The 24,276-nt window shown below is 43.3% G+C and overlaps 1 protein-coding gene across 5 annotated transcripts in view; it reads right to left on the bottom strand.

The window, feature by feature from the left end:
• LOC102386226 (E3 ubiquitin-protein ligase Topors-like) overlaps window positions 1-22,898 on the bottom strand; it is an 88,903-nt gene extending 66,005 nt beyond the window's left edge. For 4 of the 5 annotated variants that reach the window (XM_006015469.2, XM_006015468.2, XM_025203000.1 and 1 more), the window contains exon 1: window positions 22,796-22,875. The gene's annotated coding sequence lies outside the window, so the exon portion shown is untranslated. Of the gene's footprint in view, window positions 1-22,795 lie in introns of all 5 variants that reach the window. The other variant, XM_025203004.1, reaches the window with a different exon arrangement.
• Between the last annotated feature and the right edge of the window lie 1,378 nt (window positions 22,899-24,276).

The following is a 24,276-nucleotide window of genomic DNA, read 5'->3' as shown; positions in this document are numbered from 1 at the left end:
TTTTTATGAACACTGACATTTTCAAGCTCTGAAACCCTCTCCAATGTTAATAAATAGAAATTTAGTAAATCTAGGTCTTAGTAATATGTCTCATTCAGAGTCCCTGCTTGTTCAGACTGTAATTTCTAGAGGTCCCATAATTTTAAAGTAACTTTCCCATTATAAATAATATTTGATGATCTTAAAGGAAATGCATACCAGAATGAGCCTGTTATTGCTAAGCTTCCTGGTCTGTGCTTGATGTGATTTATGGCATCATTACAACCCACTGAAAGAGCTACAGTCTTATATTCATTTCCCATCTCTCACACTAACAAGATTGTTCTCCAAGATAAAAATATAACACTGGATTAGCATATATAGTGTACATATTTATATGTAGCAATATGGCCTTGGTCTATATACTTTCTTCTAAACATGCAGAGTAACACGCAGGTGCTTTCCGTTGACTTCATTTATTTTTGGGTTAGTGGAACTGAACCTTATGCAATGCTCACCTTCTCCAAGACTCTACAGCTGATCCAAGAGAGCCTCCTTGGATTTTAGGATAGGATTTGGATTAAGAGACCAAGCAGAAGCCCAGTTTATCTACCAAAAAGAAGAATGCTAGAATTGACTCAGTGTTGATAGATATAGAGTCTTGCCCTTCTCAAGGATTCCAAGAGAGAAAAAAAAAAGAAGGTCAAAGGAAGGAGAGAAGTTTTGCAAGAAAACAAAGCCTATCCTCTACCCACAGAGAGGTGGGAAAGTCTTTGGAAATGAACTGCATGGGAGAACCTTTCCCGTGGATCTTCTCCCCAAGAATAGTTATTAACAAATTCTGAAGAACCAAAATAGATCTTGGTCCCATTTTCTCAAAGGGGGAGCATCTACTTGTGTATTGACATGCTTTAGTTAATGCAAATTAAATCTAGTACCTCCATTGTGAGTTACTAGAAAAATGTGCATTAGCTTATCTTCACGTGCACTAACCAAAGAACACCGGGCATTTATAGATGTGCTCTGGGAGGCTGGAGGGGGGTGGGGGTGGGTTTGGGTGCTTTAATTAAAGCACCCTGAGCATCATGTGTATCAGTGTCTGCATGCTGAAAAATGGTAGCGGGGTGCTTTGCACTAAAGCTTGAATATAATCCATGCTGATTTCCCTGCTGCATGATTTTTCCCGCTGGACTCCCACAAATATGATCCTTCATAATTTTTTCAAAGACCTTTCCAAGGATGGAGGTGAGACTGACTGGCCTATAATTACTTGGATCTTCCTCCCTCCCCTTCTTGAAAATAGGGGCCACATTGGCCCTTTTCCAGTCCGCCAGAACCTGACTCAAGCACCATGAGTGCTCAAAACAGCTGTGCTAGTAGTTCTGCTATGACGTTGGCCAATTCCTTCAGTACTCTCGGATACAACTCATGCAGGCCTGCTGACTTAAACACATTCAGTCCATCCAAGTGATTGTGCACCAAGTCAGCGTCAACAGTTGGTGGGCCGGCGTCCCTCTGATGCCCATCTAAGAACCTAATAGGAGACTTATCTTGAGCCCTGTTCAGGAACACCAAGGCAAACTCATTGAATAGTTCAGTCTTGTCTCCTCTGTCTGTCACTGATTGCTCCTTCTTGTTCAGTAGCGGTCCGGTAGCATTGGCCTGGGCCCACTCTTCCACCGCCCCCCATTGCCACAGCTCGCTCACTCCTCCCCATCCTACATTGGGCCCATTCCTCCCCCCACTGCCACTGCGTTGGCCCTGCAGATGGTGACAACGGAAATGGGGGGTGGGCTGAGGCCAGCACCAGTGGCCTCACTGTGCCTCCTGCAGTGTCCCAACCCTGCTCCCCCCTGCACTGCTACCACCACCTCCAAGGAGCAAGTGGGGACAAGGCCACTTCGGTGGCCTTGCCGCCCCCTTCGCTCCATCATCGCTGTTTGCAGAGATGTCTTCTGCTCCCCGTGTCCCTTGCATCCCCACCATCATGACAACACTCTGCCGTGGCACCACCTCCTGCCCCAACACTGTATTCACACTCTGACTGGTTGTTTCAGTCAGCCAATCAGAGTGCAAATAAAGCATTATGGACAGACAGACAGACTAAGGGTTTTATATTAGAATATTCACAACTATATATGCATATAGATAAATGCATGTAAGTTTATTGTTATAAATTTTATATTATTTGTATTAATTAAATCTGTACATAGTTAAATGTCACTGAGTGTCCTCAGTCTCTGCTCTGCTCTGTAGTGAAAGGAAGGCGAGCAGGCCTACAGCTAAGTGGCTGCACTTCCCCCACTCCACAGCATACATGCACCTGCTGACATCCCTTCAAGAGGTGAGGGGGTACCTTCCATGTACCTCCTGGGTTACCGTACCTTCTTGTTAAGTTGAGGTACTCTTGGGGGAAAATGAGTCACCACAGCCACACCCCCACACCCCCTCATGAGAGGGTTTATAGGAGTTTGGTGCTTCAAAGGGAAGAGGAAGAATCTTTAAGAACCGAATTGAAAGGGAAAGGTTGTTGTTGTTGTTATTATTATTAATTTTATTTGTTGAAAATAATAGGCATCCTGGGCTAAATGGTTTGTATCAAAAGAGGACTCCAAATAGAAGGTCTGTTGCTTGACCACCTGAAAGAACTATGGCTGTGACTTACATTAACTGAACTGGCAGAAGACATAACCAGCTTATAAGCACCTAAATAGCTTTGGGACTTTGGGGTTTAGTATTTTACACTGAAACATATGTTTGCTGGATTACACTTATTAGCCTCCTTGTAAGGGTTGTTCAGTGGAGGGTCTGTGTTGTAGAAATGTGTCATGGATACTGGAAAGTTTTTGTTGCTATGTGTTAAGAATCTTTTTTACTTGTTACATTTTTTAAGTTTGTGATAAGTTCATAATAAAAGAGAAATTTAAAAAATCACTTTCTAAGCTCCTCTTCCCATCCCAGCCTCTATCCTGCATTGAATACACCCATTCATTTCATAAAATGGGAATGCACTCAGGTTTATACTGCTGTTAGTTTGCATGCCTAAGAAAGTCAACCAGGCAATTTTTAACCTTTCTATGCTTGATTTATTCTGAAGTGCTTTCTTCTTATAATCCCACTTAACATGAACCAAGAATTACTAGACAAGCAAATTACTTTAAAAACTGAAAACTGCCAGTTAAACATATGTTAAGGTACGTGCAAAACAGCACTTTAAATGGTTGGGGTTTTTTGGATGGGGGCTGGGAGAAGTTACGGGTTCTTTGTAAAAAGACAGTTAAGAGATTTCTGTTCTTTCCCATTTGCTGATAAAATAACTTATTGGGTTCATTTATCAAGAATCATAATTTGCCTTGAGTTTTGGAGCTTTTTGTCAGACCTACATGGGAATGATCCACATGTTTAACAGTAATAGAATAAGATGCATTTGAATACAGGGAGAAATAGAGTTTCACTGTGACCAAGCAAAAGAAAAACATCAGACTAAACATGAAATAAATTACCAGCCTGCTCACAGGATCTACCACTGCTAGAATGATTGCATTCCATTTAAATAAGTCTCCTATTACAGTAGGTGGTCCTCTCCCCTTACCTTCTGTGCTTTTAATGTACTTATTGTACAACACTATTAAGAAAGGTTGGAAGGATCTTTTTACAGTGATGTCTGAATCAACTACTTAAGGCTTCACAGCCTTTATAGGGGAGATACAGGTAATAAAAGGAAACGGTAACTCAGGTCTCATTAAAACAGTCAGCAAGTCTAATCTTCCTGTATTACACTTTAGGAAGCTATGTATACACCATGTAGAAAGGCTGTAAAATCCCACTGTTTTGGTCAGGTAACGTTTTGTGCTCTGGCTCATAAGGCCTAAATACACAGGAAATGGTTGCAAGGAAAGGGCTTTAGTTTTGCTTCTAATAAAGGGGACAACCCCTGCCCCCCTCCCACCACCACCATCATGGTAGTATCGTGAGACTTATAATTTGGAAGCAGTCCTTCATTATTTATTGACACTTGTATATCATATTTACAGTAAGAGGTAACGGTTCACTTTTGCCTTTTTGGCTGGCCTGCTCCTATTCTGTGACCCAGACGTTCCTCCTGATCTCATGCAGAGCCTAATCCTGCTGATCTCATGCAGAGTCTAATGGTGTAACATACTTGCTGGATACTCTCCGTGTCCAAAAGGACTTTGTCATAAATTTCCCACATAAAACTTTCTCCCATCTCCACTTCAAAACTTATTTAGCACACTGTCAGGACTGAACATTTGGGGTCATACCTTATTAGACTGTTCATCCAATCTGGATTTTAGATGCAGTCCTAACATTAGTAATTAAAGACACCACTGCTGTTCCCAGACTTTCCTCTTCTAGTTTTTAGAGACTCTACATAACTTAATTTCTCCAAAATTATTAAAGAACATATACGAGCAAAGGCATCTCTGAGTCAGTTAGTCTATAAGGTGCACCTCTACCCTGCCTTCTGGCTCAAGGACATATAGGTAATGGAGACAGATTTTAATAGACTGCTTGAAAGGAGGAAATAAAATATAACACCCTGGAACACCATTCAAGAAACAGTACACAGGGATAAAGAGAGATGCAGATTTTTCCTGCTGTTCAGCAAATGTCGATAAAGTCTCACATACTAAATGTAGTAATACTGAGAGAAGCCATGTCTACGCATAGGTTTTGCCACATCCTTCAGCATCACCCATGAGCATACTAGTCTGCTCTGCACAAGCCCTTTCCTGAACTGGAAACATCATGGCTTCATTTGAATGGTCCTTTGGGCAGGCTAACAAGCACTGCTGAATGACAATACCAATCAACCTGTTTGTAGAGCAGTATGGTATGTTAGCAGGTGCCATTGCTGGGCACAGTAAGGTTACCAGAGATATAGAGAGTCTCTTAAGTACCTGCGGCAGCAGGGAGGGGTGGGGGAAACATTATACTGACCACCATAGGCAGGATGCGGGAAAGGAGGGAAGGAAGTCTCTCCTACCTGGGTGAATGGCAAAAACCTCAGTGAGAACTGAGGTACTTCTTGAATAATAGGGGTGGTACCAAGTGATCCCACCTGTAAGGCTTGCTCGTTAGAAATTTCTTCAGTATGCTCTTTAAAGTGCTATTGAATCTCTACTAGGCCATTGGTTTGTGGGTGGTATACTAAAGTCCGTAATTATTTAATCTTAAGGGTTTCACGCATTCCCTTCATCACACTTGGCATTAGTCCCCTGATCTGTCAAGATATTTTTTGGGAGTACTACCTGGGTGAAGACTTTCAAAAGCTCCTCTGCCACCTTCTGTGCAGTGACAGTTCTCATGGGTATGGCCTCAGGATACCAGGTTGCATACATTTTGGCACTGGTCCCATAATGTCCACCCACACTTTCTTTTGAAGTGCCAATCTACCAAGGGTAGTGGAATTAGAGAAGCTCCTGGGTTCTTCCCAGGGGCCACTACTGATATTCTGGACATGCCTCACAAAAGTCTAACACCTCTTGGTGTATGCCTGCTCAGTGGAATTGCTCCATCAGTTGGGCCAGCCCATTTTGTCCCACCCCAAATGTCCTCCCATAGGCAGTTCATGGTCATAGATTCATAGATGTTTGGGGCTGGAGATAATTGGGTCCAGTTCCCCTGAACATGGGCAGGAAAGACTGCTGGGGTCAGATGACTCCAGCAAGCGTGCGTCAACCCTTCCACTGAGTCTCTTTCTCCGGGGGGGGGGGGGGGGGGGGGGGTCTGTTCTAGACCCTAAGCACTCGAGTCGTAAAGAAAAGTTTTCCCATTAGTCCATTCTGAAGCGATCTTCAATCAGTTTGTGTCCATTGTTTCTTGTCTTCCTCTGGGGTGCCTTGGTGAACAGATGCTCCCCCAGGCCCTGATGTACACCCCTCACATACTTACAGGCTGCCACCAAGTCCCCTCTAGGTCTTCTTTTCTCCAGGCTGAAGAGTGCCATGTCTTTCAGCCTCTCCTCGTATGGCTTGCTCTCCAGATTTCTAAACATGTGTGGCCCTCCTTTGGACTCTCATGGTGCTCTGTAATCCCAATAAGACTGCTTACTTTCTTCCCTTTTAACTGTAACTTCCATTCTGCAGGTCCAAATTGAGAGAGCCCTAAGATGCAAAGTCCATTTTAAGAATTTTATTCCTCAAGTGACAGAATGTAATCATTATTTTTCTTTCCCTCAGACAGTGGGTGCCAAGTCAAAATAAAACCAAGACTGTGGAAGGAATAGATAACAAAGTACTTATAACAATCAATTGTTTAGACATGAACTGTGTACTTAGAGAGTTTGGACAGCATCTAGTACAATAAGGTTGTGCCTTTAGCTTCTACCTTAATACAAACAGACACAGCCAGTTCAGTGAATTCCCTAGGAGTTTACTCAATTATAAGGTTAGCTAAAGACTACAAACATCAGGAGTATTTACACAAAACTTTATTCATCTCTAGCGAAGACCTGTGTTGTCTCAGGGCAAGATTACCCAAGTTAAGAGCATTTTTAATCTAACATTCATAAAGAGATTTTTAAAGATCAACTAGAAAAAAATCAATTTACTTCCAGAACACTAATCAAAAAGGCATCTAAAGAGACAGCATTATAGTCTTGGGAAATAAATAAGTGAGATTCAACTGAAGTGTGATGTATGGTCATCAAGATGGAGTTGTTTGTGTGTTCTGATGATTCTGACAGGTATGTTCTCTTCTCCAGGCTTATCCATCCATGTAAATTGATGATTTCAAATGAAAAAAAAACAAACAAACAGAGATGCTAACATTGGACAGAAATTAATCTGTGTAATGAGGCTCAAAATGTTTCTGGGTACATTGATCCCCATCACAAAGTGGTCACTTTGGTTCCACAGAACTGTTGTTGTGCTGCTTTTCCAAGTAAGATGGGACTCTTCATAGGTTCACATTTTCTAAGAGAAAAGTCCCTCTTACAGCAGTGTCACATTATAATCACTATATTGTGGCTTGAAATGATTTAGTTATGGCTAAATATAGGACAACAGGTCAGATCTGCTACCCATTACAGTGATTTCTAAATTAGGGAGCATCTCTAAACTATATTTGTGTTGGTAATTGGGAGATGGGTCCTTCAGTTAAGAGCTACCCAGCTGGTTGGTCAGTTTAGAGAGAGACAGAAGGGGTTGCTTACTGCTCCAGAATAAAACCTGTTGTGCAGTTCTTCTCCCTCATGTATGCTTGTGTTTACTGAACCTGATTATTACTATACTCGCTTTGGTTAGATTGAAGCCATGATATAGAAGGTTCAACCCCACACTCTGCATTGCAGATATCACTTGAGCTCAAGATTTAGAGAAGGTAAAGGATTAGGATCTTGTGCAACCAGCTGCCCAAGATACTCAGTTTGGAACAAGAAACAGTTTCTGTTCACACAAGCTTACAGTGCATTTGTTGAGTGTCTGCGCATTAGGGCACCTAAGCGCTGCTATAATAAAAGCAATGCCTCCAGCTTCCTGTTCCAGTTCATCTCACAGCTCTTCTGCCAAAGCAGATGGACTGGAATACTGACCAGAATGAGCTCCCATGAACCCCCTCAAACAGGTGACATAAGAGCTGCCTCTGGGAACAATTTTCCCATGATCTCCCCTAGCATCCTGTTTGTGCTGCTCACCACAATACCACAGTTAACCTATATCAGTCTCCTCAGTGGAGTTATACCATAATAGCACAGATCTCTAATCACTGTTGCTGAAGTCCCAAATATCACACCAGCAAATATGTACATTCTGCTGAAAGCAACATGTCCCTTTCTTTTTATTTTTACAGCATAAGCTATTTATGCTGCATTCACATACCATCCATGTTACTGCACTGCTTTCATACATTTAAATATAAAACGTATATTTTGTGGATAAATTTTGTTATTGGGTAATCGCATGCAAATGTGCTGTAGATCTGACAAAAAAAAACCACACTGACTTCTAATCTATTGCCCTGATATAATTGAGATCAAATCCGGCCCAAAGGCATCCAAAATACTTGAAGAATTTGCATATATAAATTGAAAATGTAGCATAAAAGAAGTCATTTTTGTCAGGGCTGTATGGAGGGGGAATCTCCCTAACTGCATGTTTGAGCCAAGAGGATAATGTTAAGAATGAAATTACCTGAGGGAATACATAGCTTAATTCAGGAGTAGTCACTGCAACTAGAACTATTAAGAAGCCCCAAAGAAAAGAACATTGGTTAGGGGAAAATAAATAAATAAATAAATAAATAAATCCGTGGCTTGGCACTGATTACGGAGAATTAGTCTTTGGCTTAGCTTAGATCCATCTTGGAAGCCATGGCACTAGCTTTATCAGTTAGCTAATGATTAACGTTTCTCACAATTGCAGCAACAGAAGGAGAAAGCTAGTTAAATACAATACAGTAACTATTTTTCATTTCTCTGCAAGACCTACTGTATTTCTCTCCTCACCAGTGAAGAAGAGAGTGTATATGTCTTTAATGCCTACCCCCTGCCCCTCCCTTAGGCACTTGCTAGATGAGCACTTGATGAACTGATTTGCTTTGCTGTGAATTACAACTGAAATCAATGGTAATTAGATGCCTATAAGCATTTCACCAGACCCCTATGTGCATTTTTAAGCCCTCAAATATCTTTAAAAATCTGGCTCTAAATGCTTTTTTTTTTTTTGCTTGGCTTTATGTAAGATCATTTCTTTTAAAGGTAGCAGCACCTTAGGTCATACTTCTAAGTACAAATTAAGCATCCAGTCCTGTAGTTAGATCTATTCAAGTGGATCCTTGTGCACATGCATAAACCAATGGCATGCTGCTGTTTTTATTTGGACTTGCCTCTGCTATCAGGTAGTTCATGCAATCATAAACATATACTCTGCAGTTGAAAGTAAGAATACACATCATGAAGCGGGATGGGGTCACTTAGTACTTGCTTTACACAACTGCAAATTAGTTTGCAGAATTTCAGGATGGGACTGTTTCAGGCTTCATCCTTCAGGCAGTTCATTTTTCCCTCTAAAGGGACTTCTCTGGATAGATGCACAGCTATAGTTTTCTGCAGACATATTAACAGTTGCACATACAGAATAATTACATGTTTCAGTTGTTATTTGTTATCTATTCAATTTCTAGAGTTCCGTTTTATCCAATTTATAATTATGCACAGCACCTGGGTTCCTTGGGATCATGCTTTCTTTTGGGTGCACTTTAACCCACAGTAGTCTAAACAAATTCATTCCTCAGTTTTCAGGCCAGAGGAGACCTCAACACCACTTAATTGGACCTTCTACATAATATAGGACACAAAATATTTATTCCTGTGATTTAACAATGGATGCTCTCATCTTGTTCTAAATTATTTCTGGCTGTTAGGTTTAGGGTTTTTCCTCCTTTCCCCATCAGAGGCAAAGCTTTTATCATTATACCACTCCTTTATAAATTCAGGCAAAATTTACATTCATATGCTGCCAGGACTTTGGATGCTGTACCCACTGCACTGGAGTTTTTACTCTGATGTTGTTGCTAGACTCTCCACTCCCCAAACCGACCCCTCGCTCCCAATCTGCTTGCCCCTCTCCCTGCTCTGAATGAACTGCTGTCAGCTCCAGGCACTAGCAAATACCAGTAAAACCAGCTCTGGCAACCGCTTGCTGGATCAGGGGGTGTGTCAAGTTTGGAGGGGAGGAAGAAGGCTGCCCATCTAGGGTTGGTGGGGAGGGGCTGGGGAAGTAGGAAACGTGCAAGCCCTGGGCCTGGGGCCAGCAGCTGGACTTTCCCAGACCTAAGGCTGCACGGGGAAAGTATACATAAGTTGAGTTAGGTCAGTCTCCCTGTACCTGATCCAAGTTAGACTATCTCCAAGGTACAGTTAACTTAGATTGGATTGGCCATTTTAGATTGATCTAACCTTCCTGAACTTCTGTAAAGTTCACACTTAAATCAACCTGCCTCAGAATCTAAGGGTGCTGATAGACATGATATTTGTCATGTGATTGGCCCCTTGAAATCACTCTAAAGCTCTGCCCAAGTAGAATAGAGTTGCTGCAGAGCCCTATAATCACATGACAAATTAACCCTCATTGGATGAGGGTTCAAATGAAGTCACTCTTTAAGTACATCAATTTAATTAATTTCTGTTTGCTCTGGCTGTAGCACAGTGCACTGCAGCTGCTGTCTCTGGATGGCAAGGGGAGAAGGCAGGGAAGGGAGGTCCCTTCTGGGGTTTTGTCAGCCCTGTTGAAGTGTGTATGTAGGGTAGGCGGTCACTGGTGGATTGGAGGCCACACTTCGGGTGGGCTATAATCTACTCACCTGAGCACTCCAACAGAGCCAAGAAAACCCCAGAAAGGACCTCCCTTCCATGCCTTCTCCCCCACCTACTCAGAGATAGCAACAGAGCTGGGAGGTGTAGCTAGGGGAAGATACAGCCTCTCTCCCTGGATAGGCTCCAAATTGGAGTCGATCCTCCACCCTCCTTATCCAACAACTAATGTCTGTTGGATTGGAGTTATAGGTCTAATTCATGGCAATTTCTATGAATCACCATGAGTTAGATCTGTGAGCTGCACTTCTGTCTGTGCCCTATGTGTAAGGCCCACACGTCGGTGAACTAAGTTAGATTGGGCAGCTATTTTTAACAGAATATACCTCCCCAAATACATGTACCCAACCTAAGACTGGCCATTTAGGCCAAGGCAGAGACATCCTCAAATTCCTTCTGCAGTCCCAGTAGTGGATGAAGGAGATATACACTGTGACTTTGAGGAGGTTGTTAAGAATTGATCCTCAGTGTGCTCCCCACAGCATTCCAAAGGCAACTCAGTGCAAAAAATATCTGGAAATTACATATGATCTAGCAATCCCATTTCCTGTATGCTCTTTTCCACCATAAATCATAGACAAAGCCACGCTCTTCAACCATATGCTACAAGGCACTATGTACATACATGCACATCATCCTTCCAACCCTACCATAGAAGTTTACCTTCAGTTAAGAAAACCATGACAAGATGGCTTTATTGCAGTATAAGACACTCTTCATTAATAAAAAACACATTTGGAGAAGTGGAGCCTAAATACATAGCTATGTTGATCTTGAATCACTTTAATTTCTAGTGAGCAGGACATATACGCATCTAAGTGTGAGCATGAAATGGAAAAAAATCCAGCCAAAATTTGTATAATCTGTTCTAATTTTCAGTTATGTATCTGACAAGTTTGAGAAGAATTTGGTCCTTTTTCCTTGCACCGCTGTGTTAACTCCAGAGTCCCTGAATACTGAAATAGCTTGTGATCTTTAGAATTGCTAGATCTCCAATTTAAAGTTGAAGAAGATGACAAATTATGTAGTTCCAACTCCCTTGCTTTAAACCAGACCTCTTGAGTATAATTTTAAAACTCTGTAGGTTTTGTTTGATTTAATATTTTTTGTGTTTGAGGAAAGTGTTGAATTAGAATCAAATTTAATATAATATGGATTTCATACTATGGCTGTTAACTATATTACTTTGTCTCCTCTATTCATAAACAACATAATAAAAGCTACTGCTTTGTCAATAGAACATAATTATGTTTTTATAGTTGCTTTTTTTTAGTTTTTACACTAATCCCAAACTTCTAATTGCAATCCACTTTAAAGTAATTTCCATTTGAGTTAATTCCCCCTCCCCCATTTGCCCCTCCCTCATACCTACTCTCAGAACTCATTATCAGTAACATACAAGTTTTGTTATGATTATGCCAGATTACAACCCAGAATTTAAATAGACTGCAGCTAAATCCCAGAGAAAAATATAATAGTTTAATTGGCTCATTTTAATTTCCGAGTAGCCCCAAACCTAATCTCAGACATCTCAAAGGTATCATCTCCTATAACTGGTTGGAAAATGTGCATCTCACCTACCACCAAGCCAATGGTAAAAAAGTTACACTTTTAGGAAGAAAGAGTCATTAGACTTGAAGATTTCTTATTGCCATAACCTGAAACATTTCCATCCTAAAGTGCTTCTCCAATGTCTTAGACCTCTGTTGTCCACTGTAGGCTGAGATACCTAGTTGCTTAACACATTCCATGAAACACCTTGGTCCTCTTCTTGATGATGGAAGGAGGTGTTGCAAGACTGACTGCAGTACACCTTGAAGAAAGTCCAGCAGAGGAGCCCAGCCAATGGAAGTAAATGGAAGCAAGAGGCATTCACACAAAGACTCTCATGAAACACTGAAACATTGTTTCAGGATTGAAATATTTCAGTTATCCTCTGAAAAGCAGCTTGGGGACACGTTTTTCCAATGAAGTTTTCCAGAGAAAGCAGAGGTTTCTCTTATGAAATAACTTGTTAGTCATTTTTCTGTCAAAATACATGGCTGATGGACATTTTGACCAGTGTCGTTAACTAGATTCCTCACACCATTTTGTCATTCCCCTATTATTCTTGACAAATATTTCAATCATATGTATAGAACCATAAAACTCATGATGAGAACAGGGTTTATGCTTGATTTTGAACAGATTCTACAGCAGTTGTTTTCTGCAGGAAAAATGCAGGGTCAATGGCATGGCCTGCATGCCATGTATATAAATGTACTATAAATGTACAGTACTTCGGGGACTCCCACGCTACCAGGAGCTCCACCAGGCTGCCCAAACCCAGCAGGGTGCAGTTTTAGGTCATGCCCAGGACCAGAAGCCTCCAAACCATCCCCATAAGGTCCTGCCCTTATCTCCATACAGCCTTTCAGCCAGGCAATGTTTCTGCCTGGCTGTCAGTAGCAAACTGCTGTGTTTATATAGGCAGCCAGTGTTATAACAGGGCTGCCACAATCAAGCACCTTCTGGCTGTTTGGCTCAGCCCTTAAAGTTGCAGGCACTGCAAGTCTCGAGGAACCAAAGAACAAGCAGGGAAATCAGACACTTTCATGCACACATGCAGGAATGACAACACAAAGGCCACAGCCTAGGCAAGATTTTTTTTTTTTTTTTTTTTTTTTTTTTTACCTAAACCAAGAGATCTGGTGAAAGACACAAGAGATCCTTCAAGCTGACTCTTTCTGCTCCTGGAGTAGCCTTCACCTGCAACAGACCCTGGCAGAACACCTGTATAAACTTGAAATCACCATTAATTCCTTTTAGCCTCCCTCAAAGAGAAATAATCATGTCCAAAGGAAGAAGCAGTGAGTCCTTTATTTACAAAACCTCTCTTTTTCTGATCATCTTTTCTATGACTTTAGCACCCAAAAACCAAAATAAATCCAATGCACAAAAACTGTGCAGATAATTATTTAGTTGTTGCCTCATAGTGCTTACCTTCTACATGGACAATACTTTATAGTGAAACTGTGTCAGAGAGAGATGAAATTGATGTTGCACCGGTATTTTTTGGCAAGGGCAGGAAGTGAAACCCAAGCTGAGTAGCATTTGGGCCACATGACAGCATATGCATTACATGCGTGACGTATAAATTTGTATAGATGGTGCCTGTTAGACATGTCTTGCAAAACAAAAATGTACATTGAGTGCAAATTATTTTAGAAATCAAATAGAAATTTCTTATTTAAATTATATTAGAAATCAAATGGCAATCAAATAAAATTTCAAATAGAAATTTACACATTTCTTTTAAGGCAAAGACGCAATTTGTTCATGGAAAGGCAAGTCCCTGTAGTAAGTCCATCACTGACGAGCTATCCTTAGTTACCTTATAACTGAGGATAGGAAACCAAGAGGAGTTTAGTAACTTGCAGTTTCTCACTGCACATCTAACACTGCAGGACACAGCAGTTGCTTTCAGAGCTCCCAACTATACATGGAGCACAAATTCTCCACAAATCGGGTTCCAAATCTGTTATGTCAGAAATCCCTTCTGGTGCTTAGCATTTTAAACTTATTTCCTTCACCTAGTATTGTGCAAATAAGGATGCATTTCCCTGTCAGCATTTTCATTCCCACAGACACCTTAATAAAAGATATCATTATGGCTTTAGCTAATGCACAGCAGCAAGTTTTGGAGAAAAATGAACCCCAGCTCATAAACACCGACAAGGCAGTGAGATTCGATTTCTTATTTAATTTAATCTAAAGGCATTTTTACTGGAAAAGCTCACTGAGATGAAACACCTCATTAGCAGCAGTGTCCTGTGGGTTGGAATGTCTCTCTCTAATACAGAGATTGATTTAACCAGCTCTAAAGAAAAAAAGAAAAAAAAAAAAAACAACTTTCTAAACCACTAAATTCTGTAAGATGTTCACTCATAGCATTGGATTTGAAGCCCACTGAAGTCTGCAGGAGGCTTTAACCCTGGTTCAGTGGTTTCTCATTCTGGCCTTCAATACCCAAATTGTATTTACGGGATGTAGCCCAAGTAATTCAGGGCTGTACTCTGGAGATATTCTTTAGGGCTGGTGGGAGGAGGAAGAATCCTGTCCCTTGTATTGCACTGGCAGGTTGCAAAGCACTATTGAAATCTTACCACTGCAGCAGCACCTGCAGTTGGTATGCATCCTCTAGGACAGGGGCAGGCAATTATTTTGGGCGAAGGGCTGCTTACTGAGTTTCGGCAAGCCATCTTGGGCCACATGACAGGCAGCCCAGGGCAGATAAATATTAATTTTCTAATTTTTTTAGGGGCCCCCATGAGCCAGACAGAATGGTCTGGCAGGCCGCATCCGGCCCCCAGGACACATTTTGCCCACCCCTGCTCTAGGACATGGGGGATGTCTCATAGATCTGCAAAATCAGGGATGCAAAATGGATGTGTCCCTGCACAGCTGCCCCTCATCCACCTCACAAACCTATGCTATTCCTAACCTGAATCAGGAGCCTATGTAGAGCAAAGAAGAGAAATGTACAGGGAGTGCCCACATCCTGCAGAAAGCTCCAGTAGTTAGATCCAGAGGTGCATCCAGGGTTTCCCAAAGCAGGGTACACAAGCAGCAACCTGCACTGCAGGGGTGGCTATACCCACTGCTTCCAGACTCCTCTGTCCTCACCAGTGGGGACAGACCACATTGTAGGGGCCTCCCAGGACTTTAAGTCCATAAAGATGACAATGCCTCCCACTCTTCCCCTTCCTGCTCAGAGGCACAACTACCACCCCAATTCCCTTGCTGCCTGCTGCTGCTGCTTTGTCTGGCCTCAGCTGGGGTGGGGACAGCAGCATCAGTGTCACAGGAGATTAGTTTCCCCAACCCTGTCCAGTCCCCTGGGAGCAGGCACAGGTCAGGATCCCTGCTGCCACTGTCCCCTCCCCAACTGAATCCAGCGCTCCCATGGGCAGGAATAGCTCTGGTGTTTCCTCTACTCTCAGAACAGTGGGGAAAGCAACACTAGCAGGCCAGGGAGGGGAGAAAAGAAGAGAGGGGTGTGCCTCCCAGCAGGAAGGGAAGGGAGGGGGATTTTTATCTGCTTTAGGAACTTTAAAAAGTACCTGGGGATTCCCATGGTGTAGCCTAATCCAAAAGTGGAGTACAGCTATGCCACAGCATCCTCTTTTGATCCACCCCTAGTTAAATCTATTTTGTGCAGTCTACGGGGATTAACAGATTCTGCTTCACAAGAGGTCCTGTCAATTTGTGGAGTAGGTGGAGCAAGATTTGACTAGGAAGACAGATGCCATATGACTGAGGATGTGGGCACAGAAGTCAGCAGTGCAAGGGGGTACTGATTACTCACTTAAAAACATATTGGCAGAAGCACAGCTTGCTCCACACCCACTTGTCAAGTTGCTATTTTAATCACAAGTACATCCCCTTCACAGAATGGTGTGTGATCAATGGAGCAGTGTAATCAGAGGAAAGCAGCTGGAAATACAATAGCAACAGCCTCTCCCACAATATTGCTGTGTGCCCTCACTCTCTTTATATCTGGATTAACACAAAAGGCACAGCTTGTAGAGTAATGCTTTGCTAAAACTTCAGTAAATAAAATATGCATTTTATCACAGGATGAGGATTTAAAGGCAGCTTGCTGAGGTGCACATACTTTTTGTCTTCTGCCCCAAGCAGGAAGCTCCCTTATCTCCTGCTTGGAAGGAATTGCACTACTTAGGACAGAGGTGGGCAAAATATCACCCAGGGGATGGATTGATCCCATCAAGGGATTTTATCTGGTCCACAGTAGGTTCCTCAGCCCCGTCTGGCATAGGTGCAGGGGGCAGCTCAGGCCATGGCACATGTGGCCAGTCCCGCCATCCCTGGGAGCATGGCAGGGTGGGGGTGGCATGGCAGCCAGACTGGACTTCCCATAGTCCCTGTGGCGGCAGCTCACTCTAACCGGCTACCCCTGCCAATCCACCCTGTACCCATCAATGGGTGTACCAGAGAGAATGGGAGGACAGTCAGGTGAGGTCTCTATGTAGACTGGCCCTAGAACCCCAAGGCAGGGTGTGCTCGACAGCGACATGCAGGGAATAAATTGCAACCCTGCCCTGGGCCCCAGCCCCCTGCTGTCACTACCCTATAATCCTGGTCCTGGCCTTGGCCATGGCCCTGCCCACTTGTCCTGATCCTGGACACCACTCCTTGCCCACCCTCTCAGGGCCCCATCTCACCCACCTGGCTCAGTGCGATCTGCCCACCAGGGTCCTAGGCCAGTCTCCATAGAGACCCTGTTTGCCCACCCACTCCATCCAGTATCCCTAGCTATGGGTGTGGGGCAGATGGCCTGGGCCAGATAGGATCAGTTGCCACCCCTGCCCCTGTTGTGCCAAGCCAAGTCAGCACCACCAGCCCATCCCTCAAATTCAGCCTGCAATAACTCAACAAAACTTTTTGTGTGGCCCTCCAGTCCAAATAATTGCCCACTTCCAATTTAGGAGCTGCCCATGTCTGGACCCATATACACAGATCTAGGGACTCATGGCATTTTGTTTTTTCTGATTTCTGTTCATGACCAGAAACTGACAGCATCATTAAGAAAGTAGTCAAAGGTGTGAATTTGATCCTTGTTTGCATTAGAGAGACACCCATTTTACTAAGCTGTAAATTAGTTGCATTTAGGAGCTGGGGAATCAAAAGCACATAGACATGATGCTGGCTACACCATTCCCTTGTGTGCTATTGGCAGTGGCAACACATAGGGGGGATACATGGGTGCACATGCACCCCCTGAGAGTGCTGATGCACCCCCTGAGAACCCCAGCTGGGCAGTGCATCAGGAGAAGCAGTTCCTCACGACTAATCCCACTGACCTGGAAGTGCCAGTCAGTAGGACTGGCCACGGGGGACACCCCCCGGTAGCTGACTGTCTGCTGGGGGTACAAGTGGCCCCCCTGACTCAGGAGGCAGCAGTCACCCATGGCTACAAAAACCGAGCTGGCACAATGGACCATTAAGGTTTAGGTGGAGCTTTGACTATATTTGCCTACCTATAAGAAATAAAACATAAGAAGAACCTTATTCTGATTTCATTTACATGTGGGGCAGGGGTGTTTTCAGAGAGCTAACAAGGCTTGGTTCTGCTTCATTTCTGGTGCGTGGAAGAGAAGGGAACACACAGCCACCAGCCTCATTCATTTGGTTCATGGAATCAATCAAGCATACTTCCAAGTATTTACAAGAGAAAGCAGCAACTGTTCCCTTCATAATGCTCTGGCTAAGCATACTTCCTTCAAAGGGCTGCAAAAGCAATGGAGAGAGAAAGGAAAGAAGCAGCCCCATGACTCTGGTCATCCCCATGAGCTATAGCAAGTACTTTAAAAACTATGAAGGCCACTAGCAGCATTCCTCTCTGGACTTCTAGGAGAAATGCTGTCCTTGAGGCACACTTTGTTGCCTTCAGTGTGTATTTCTCTGCCACTAGCATGGACAGCCTACATAATGTAGTACACAGCATTTATATTGGCTTAACGCTTCAGTGAGAACAAACTTATCTAAAATAATATCACTGGAATCCCTTGGGCCCAATTCAAAATTGATTTGCACTTCTTCTCTAAACCAACACTATCCTGAGGGGGTGAGTGTACAATAAATACATCCAACACAGAGAGAGAATCAGGCTTGTTCATTTACATGAGTTAATATGGCATTAATATACTGCTGTTGTATCATACAAGAATTGTTGTTTCAGAAAATATGTAAAAATTAAAGCAAGCTGCAAAAATACTAGTTCACTTGTGATGCTGGGACTTACAGAAGTTAAAGAAGAATGCTACAAATGATGGATGAGTTCCATATGTTGTAACAGTGTCTAAGCCTAATACTTCAAATCTTAAATCAGTTCCAGCAGGAACTCCTGGTCCCCACCCTCAAAATAGCATCTATAGCCTTAGAAGCTCAGCTTCAAACCAAACCCGTAATTTGTGAAATCCAAGTCCTTTCAGCTCATCCCTTCCATCTGGTGTTCCATCTCCTAGCATATAAAATAAGCCCGTTTTAAATGCTTTGCTTTCCATTCTACAAGCTCTCTTTCATTGAAACAAAAATCTTTACTGCAGCTCTTTTGCCATACTCCTACTTTGGGAGGAGATAAATGGAAGGACACAATGAGACTCTAGACAACTAAAAGAAGCCTTTGAGGACAGTATATAAGCTACATTTACCCAGTTTTGTCAGGCTGCATAATTATTAGTGTGAAAACACACAACAATATTTGTTTGAGGAGCACAGAGGGAACATGGCGATTGCTGAGAAATAATCTGCTATTTCCAAAAAGCCAGTTCATTAATTAGTCAGGTCTCTGTGGTACAATTTTTCTTTGGCTCAATCTAAATATAAAAAAGAACTAAGAAATGCATACATTTGAGAGAAAGCGTGTCCTAAGAGAAAGACCAGAGGTTTGGGGCTGGAGAGACCATCATTCTATTGCAGGTTATTTTATTCTGGGTAACTGGAGGAAAGGCATTTCATGTCACAAAGTGAATGGGTTATCAGAACATACATTTTTTTTTTTTTTTTTAGGTAAGTGACTGAACAGGGGCAAATCGTAATGTGATATCCCCATAGGCATATCCAGGATTTTGAAAACATGGTGTGGTACATTATCACATATAACACAGTAGATACTTTTCTCCATGTATAAAGAAACTAAAAGCTTTATTAATATGCTAGGGCCCTAGGGGTATATTATTCAAAGACAAATATAACTTTATTGGAATGTGCATTGATTTAATATACCCTGATTTTTAATATAAAATCCATAACAATATAGGCAAAAATAAATAAATTAATTAAAATGTTGTTTCAGTAGTCCTGTAATCATTAGAACTCAGTGTAGTCTCTTCTAGATTCATAAAACAGAATCAACCCTTCCTGAGCATCTTGATAGTACATCCAATACTTTACTGAACGTTATTTCCACACCACGGTTAATGTTTCCACATCTGAGTTAATGTTCTCAACAAGAGTTAAAAACAGTTTGCAGGGCTGTGAAATAGGAGCTAAGTTACCAGGAGGAACTGCAGAAAAAAAAAAATAAGCTGGAGGAGTGAATGCTTGGGCAGCACGTGTTGCTGAGAAGTGGAGCCGAGCTGACTGGAGCCATACTGTGGCTGCTGGCCAGACTCTGCCCAGCAAAATCACCATGTCTGCAGCCCCCTGAAACCTGCAGGCCCCCAGATAAGGCTGCTGGGGCCAGCCCAGTGCTGGCCCCAGCCTTCCCCACTACCCCCAGGGTAACTTTCTTTGCGCCAAAGCGTGCATGGCACAGGCATTCCCGAGGGACAAGTAGCTGCAGTGCAAGGTGCACTACTGCTACTTGTCCCCAGGGAACCAAACATCCGCGTGCATCTGGATGAACCCTTACAGACCTAATAGGCAGAACAGAATTTGACCTATGGTCTTCCAGTTTACCATGCACAGTTGTAACTGTTTAAATTAGAGGTGCACCAATACATCAATCTCATATCAGATCAGAACCAATAAAAGGAAAATTGACTGTACTGACAATCGGCTTTTTTTTGGCTGATGTGGCCTATACCACTGATAAAATGCCCCATCCATGTGCAGCCACAGCGCAGCATGCAGGTTGCCAGGAGCACAGCCTGACAGCATGGAAAGCAGCTGGGTCCAGCTGGTAAGTCTGTTGTGAGGGAAAGGGCATGGGGGTGTAGATCGTGGGCCACGCGGGGTTGCTGTGGTGAGGAAGTCAGTGGAGCTGGGGAGGGAAGGACGCTACACAGCCAGGGTGGTGCAAGGGATGGAGCCATGAGTGGCTCATCCCAGGGGTGGGGCAGGGGAAGGTCCCACCACTACATGCACCCTGGCAGGGCATAGGGAGCACATGCCCTGGGATCTGCACTCAGGGCAAGGGCAGGCTGCCACTGCGGGCTGGGGTGGTGCCGGGATCTTCCCAGTGGGGGTTGCACCGGGCTATGCTTGGGGCAGGTGGTGGCAGCACTGGGAGTGGGGGCTATGGCAAATTTTGGGGTGGCTGCACTCACCCCCCTAGCTCCCTCCCAGCCCGCCTGGCCCCGCCCCCCCCCCCCCCCATCAGGAAAAGCCCAGCGCAGCCCTGGCTCCAGCCCAGAGCTGCAGCCTGCCCTCGCCCTGTGCGCAGATCCTAGGGCACATGCCCCCCCCAGTGCCCATCTGGAGTGCATGCAGTGGTGGCAGCCGCCTCCCCCTGCACCCCCCAGACAAGCCACTCATGGATCTATCCCCCATTCTGCCCCAGCTGTGCAGCGTCTTCCCCTGCTCCAGCCCCTGATCTTCCTCCCCATGGCACTTCCCTCTCCCCTTGTCCCTTCCCCCCACAACAGACTTACCAGCAGGATGCCACTCTCTAACTTGCCCAGCTGCATATCAGAATCAGATTGGCATCAGCCATTCTGGCTTGTTAAAAATTGGCCATCTGTATCGGCCCCAAAATTCTCTATCAGTACACCCCTAGTTTAAACCCCGACTCTTTGTGGTATTAGTCCTGCCTTTGAGGCTCAGCTATTTCAGAAATCTCCTGTTTAATAGGTGGTAAGCTAAGATTACTTTTTTGCCTACCAGCTTATCATCTACAGTATTATGTGCATATATGTCTTTCATCAAAAGGCTGATATGCAGGTGATGGCTCATGGGAGTGCTCTAGTAAGGTAGTGTTATGATTTGCACTCCATGGAATCCTCAATTTTAAAGACTTGTTCTTCACAAGCCCAAGGTAAGGTTATAAAATTAAAACTCTGGAATGATCATTACAGGGGTCCTTTCAGGGATTTAAGCTTTTAAATGTCTACCACCAAGTTCAGCATTTTGGTCATATTGTATTAGTACTCTGAGGTTCTTAACCAGCCCAAGCTGAGAATGATAAAGCATTACAGAACTTACAAAGGAGAAAGGAATTTGTGGAATTTAATAGCTTACACAGAAATTATCTTAAATCCACATATTTTTACTTTGGCTATCAGCCAAAGGGAACACCTGTGGTGATGTCCTGTGTACACATACAAGGAGTTTGACACAGCCCTGCCAGTAAGAGCTGCAATTTCACCAACTCCATTTTGTACCAGGACAATTTGGTTTAAAAGATTTAGAAAGATCATGATATAGAAGCCAAACACTTTGCTTACCAGACACAGCCACCATGGAGGGGCAGGGGGTGGGATAAGTTCTTGTTGACACAGTACTTTCCAATTTTAGGTTTTCCAGATCTAAAACTATATTCACATCCAAGAGTAGAATCAGCAAGTATCAGGTCAGTATGCATCCCTGCATCAGCATTCATTTTAAAGCTGCTTCCAGTTAACTAAATAGTAAAATACATAGATGAATAGGAATCCTACCCAAGATACCTACCCGTTTCAGAATTTTACATAAGGCCTATTACTTGGTAGCTCAACATGGTCTATTGCATGCATTTAAACAGGGAAATGATTTTATACAACCCTTTGTACAACCCTGACACTTTCATAGCTTCCAGGTGCACTACTACAGGGTCAGAGTACAGGGACAGCATATTACTGCAGCACATTCACAACTGAATGGCAATGTTCCTGACTTCATTAATGTTCTGAAATGATATCCTCATCCTCAGCCACATCAAATTGGGCCCTGAAGACAATGGGAGTTTTTCCTGTGTATACCACAGCTTAATTTGCCCTGGTTCTGAAACACAAAGCATGAGCTTGATTATATTTAGATCTCAATCACCATTTTTCCATCCACAAATAAAACCCCATATTGATGGGGAGTTTGTGTTTGTTTTGGCAGGAAGGTGCTGCAGCTGAAAGCTAATGAGGACAGTTCGACATAGTGATAAGCAGCAGCCCATGAAGCAGAGCTTTGGATAGAATTTCCTTGAGTGTAGTTAAAGGGGAACTTACTGTAGAAGCAGTTTTGGAGTTGTTTTCTGCTTGCTGCCCAGAAGATTTCTTACATGCAATGCTTTTAATTACTGTGAATAATCCACAATAGAATTAAGCTAGTAGAGCACACCAGAGGGAACGATGTCTAGCAGCAGGGAGCTGCATGCAAAGCTCATCTGAGAAACTCAGTAAATATTCACAGTTAACCTGCACTGAGCACAGCCTTGCCAGGATAAGACTACTACTAGCATCCAACCAACTAGCTCAGCATAGCACAAGCATACCTGCAGGAGTTGCAATCACAGCAGTGACTATAACACAGACAGGCTGTGCTAGAGTTTATGGCTCTAGTCCAGCTCTCCTCAAGGAACATCCAAACCAATTTGGACAGCAGGGTGTGAACATTTCACTTCAACGTTCAGGACAAATCATTTTGTGGACCTCAGCATATGGCAAGCCAAGCTAAGCTTGTCAAAAAGAATTACTCCCCGTAAAAATCAAACCCATTATCTTGGAACAAAAATGGAGCAGAACAGCTCAAGGAAGATTGCTATATATAAAAATCCTACATCAGGCCTACCTGACCTTGAGAAGCTTTGGCTGTTACTAGGATCTTACCAAACACACTAAGAAATGCATGAACCACCAAGCAAGCTGATTCCTTGCACAATCCCTTCCACCTGACACCTCCTGCAGGTGCAACAGAGTGAGATGGCTTCAGCCCTCAGCAGCTTATTAACCCTTTGGCAATCAGTGTGGTATTCACATTCTATATGAAGACTGTATTGGATCTATAGGTCTTGCCCTATCTACAGTTCCTGTCTGTTTGTCTCTCCCCGTCTCACATGCAGATTAAAATCTTTGTGGAATAGGGAACCTTTATTCATCTCTTCAGAGCTGAGCACCATGAGGCCTTCATCCTTGAATGAAGCAAATGAGAAGAAGAATTGATACAGTTGTTTTCTCTGTGGAATGAAGTCCTCCAATAAAAGGTTGAATCCTAGGACTAAAAACTTTACAGTCTTAATTGGGCCAAGGCCCACCCCCTGCATTTGAATGTAATTGGCAGAGCTTCCCCAGGGTAGCATTTGTATGGATTCAGGGCTGGGAGGTTCTAAGGGACACAGTATTGGAAGTCCAACAAGAAGCTGTCCCAATACAACAGAAGCACAAGAAGAATGGCAAGAGACCAATGTGGCTGTAGAAGGAACTTCTAAAGTCCCTTACATGCAAAAGGAAGGTATACAGGCAATAGAAGAATGGGCAGGTCACCAAGGCAAAGATAAAGAATGAGCTGCACCTGGCAAAAGAGATTAATGACAAAAACAAAAAAAAAGAGACCCTGTAAGTATGTTGGCCAGAAAAGAAGGACCAAGGAAGCTGTAAATCTTCTGTTAACAAGGCATGGGGAACTCCAAACCAAAGATGCCAAGAAGGTGAAGCTACTCAACAAATAATGTGCCTCAGTCTTCACAAAAATATTAAATTGCCGGACACTAAATAGGGATTATCTGAATAAGGAAGGAGGCAAGCTGAGGGAGGAGATAACGAAAGAGACAGTCAGAGAGCTTTTGTTGGGTCTGAATTAATTCAAGCCATCAGGGCTGGATGCGCTTCATCCCAGGGTCCTGAAAAAACTGGCAGAGATCTCAGAGTGCTTAGCAAAAGCGGTGAGAGACAAGCCAGGTCCCAGAGGACTGGAAAAGGGCCAATGCAGTAGGGCTGTGTGAAATTTTGGCGGGGATTTCATTTCAATGCTGTTTCAACTCGTTTCAAGCTCAAAACAGCAAAATTGAAATGAAACAAAAGGCTTTGAAACAGCCTTGAAACAAAATGAGGGCACTTGGAACATTTTGAAACATTTTAAGTTTTGAAGGTGGGCTTGCTTGCAGGGAAACAGAAAGTAAGGAGAAGCGGGGGAAGGACTGCTTTAATATTGACTGTGTAGCTGGTCATTGACTGTGATCCTTCCCTGAGGTCCCTTCCAATCCCAGTGCTCTGGGGGAGGAATGGAAAAACAGCATAAAAGGCAGGATTGTTTGAACTGAGCTTCCTCTGTGC

This window comes from Alligator sinensis, unplaced genomic scaffold (assembly GCF_000455745.1).
Source record: "Alligator sinensis unplaced genomic scaffold, ASM45574v1 scaffold560_1, whole genome shotgun sequence".
NCBI lineage: Eukaryota > Metazoa > Chordata > Crocodylia > Alligatoridae > Alligator > Alligator sinensis.
This window is presented reverse-complemented; position numbering and strand designations above follow the sequence as displayed.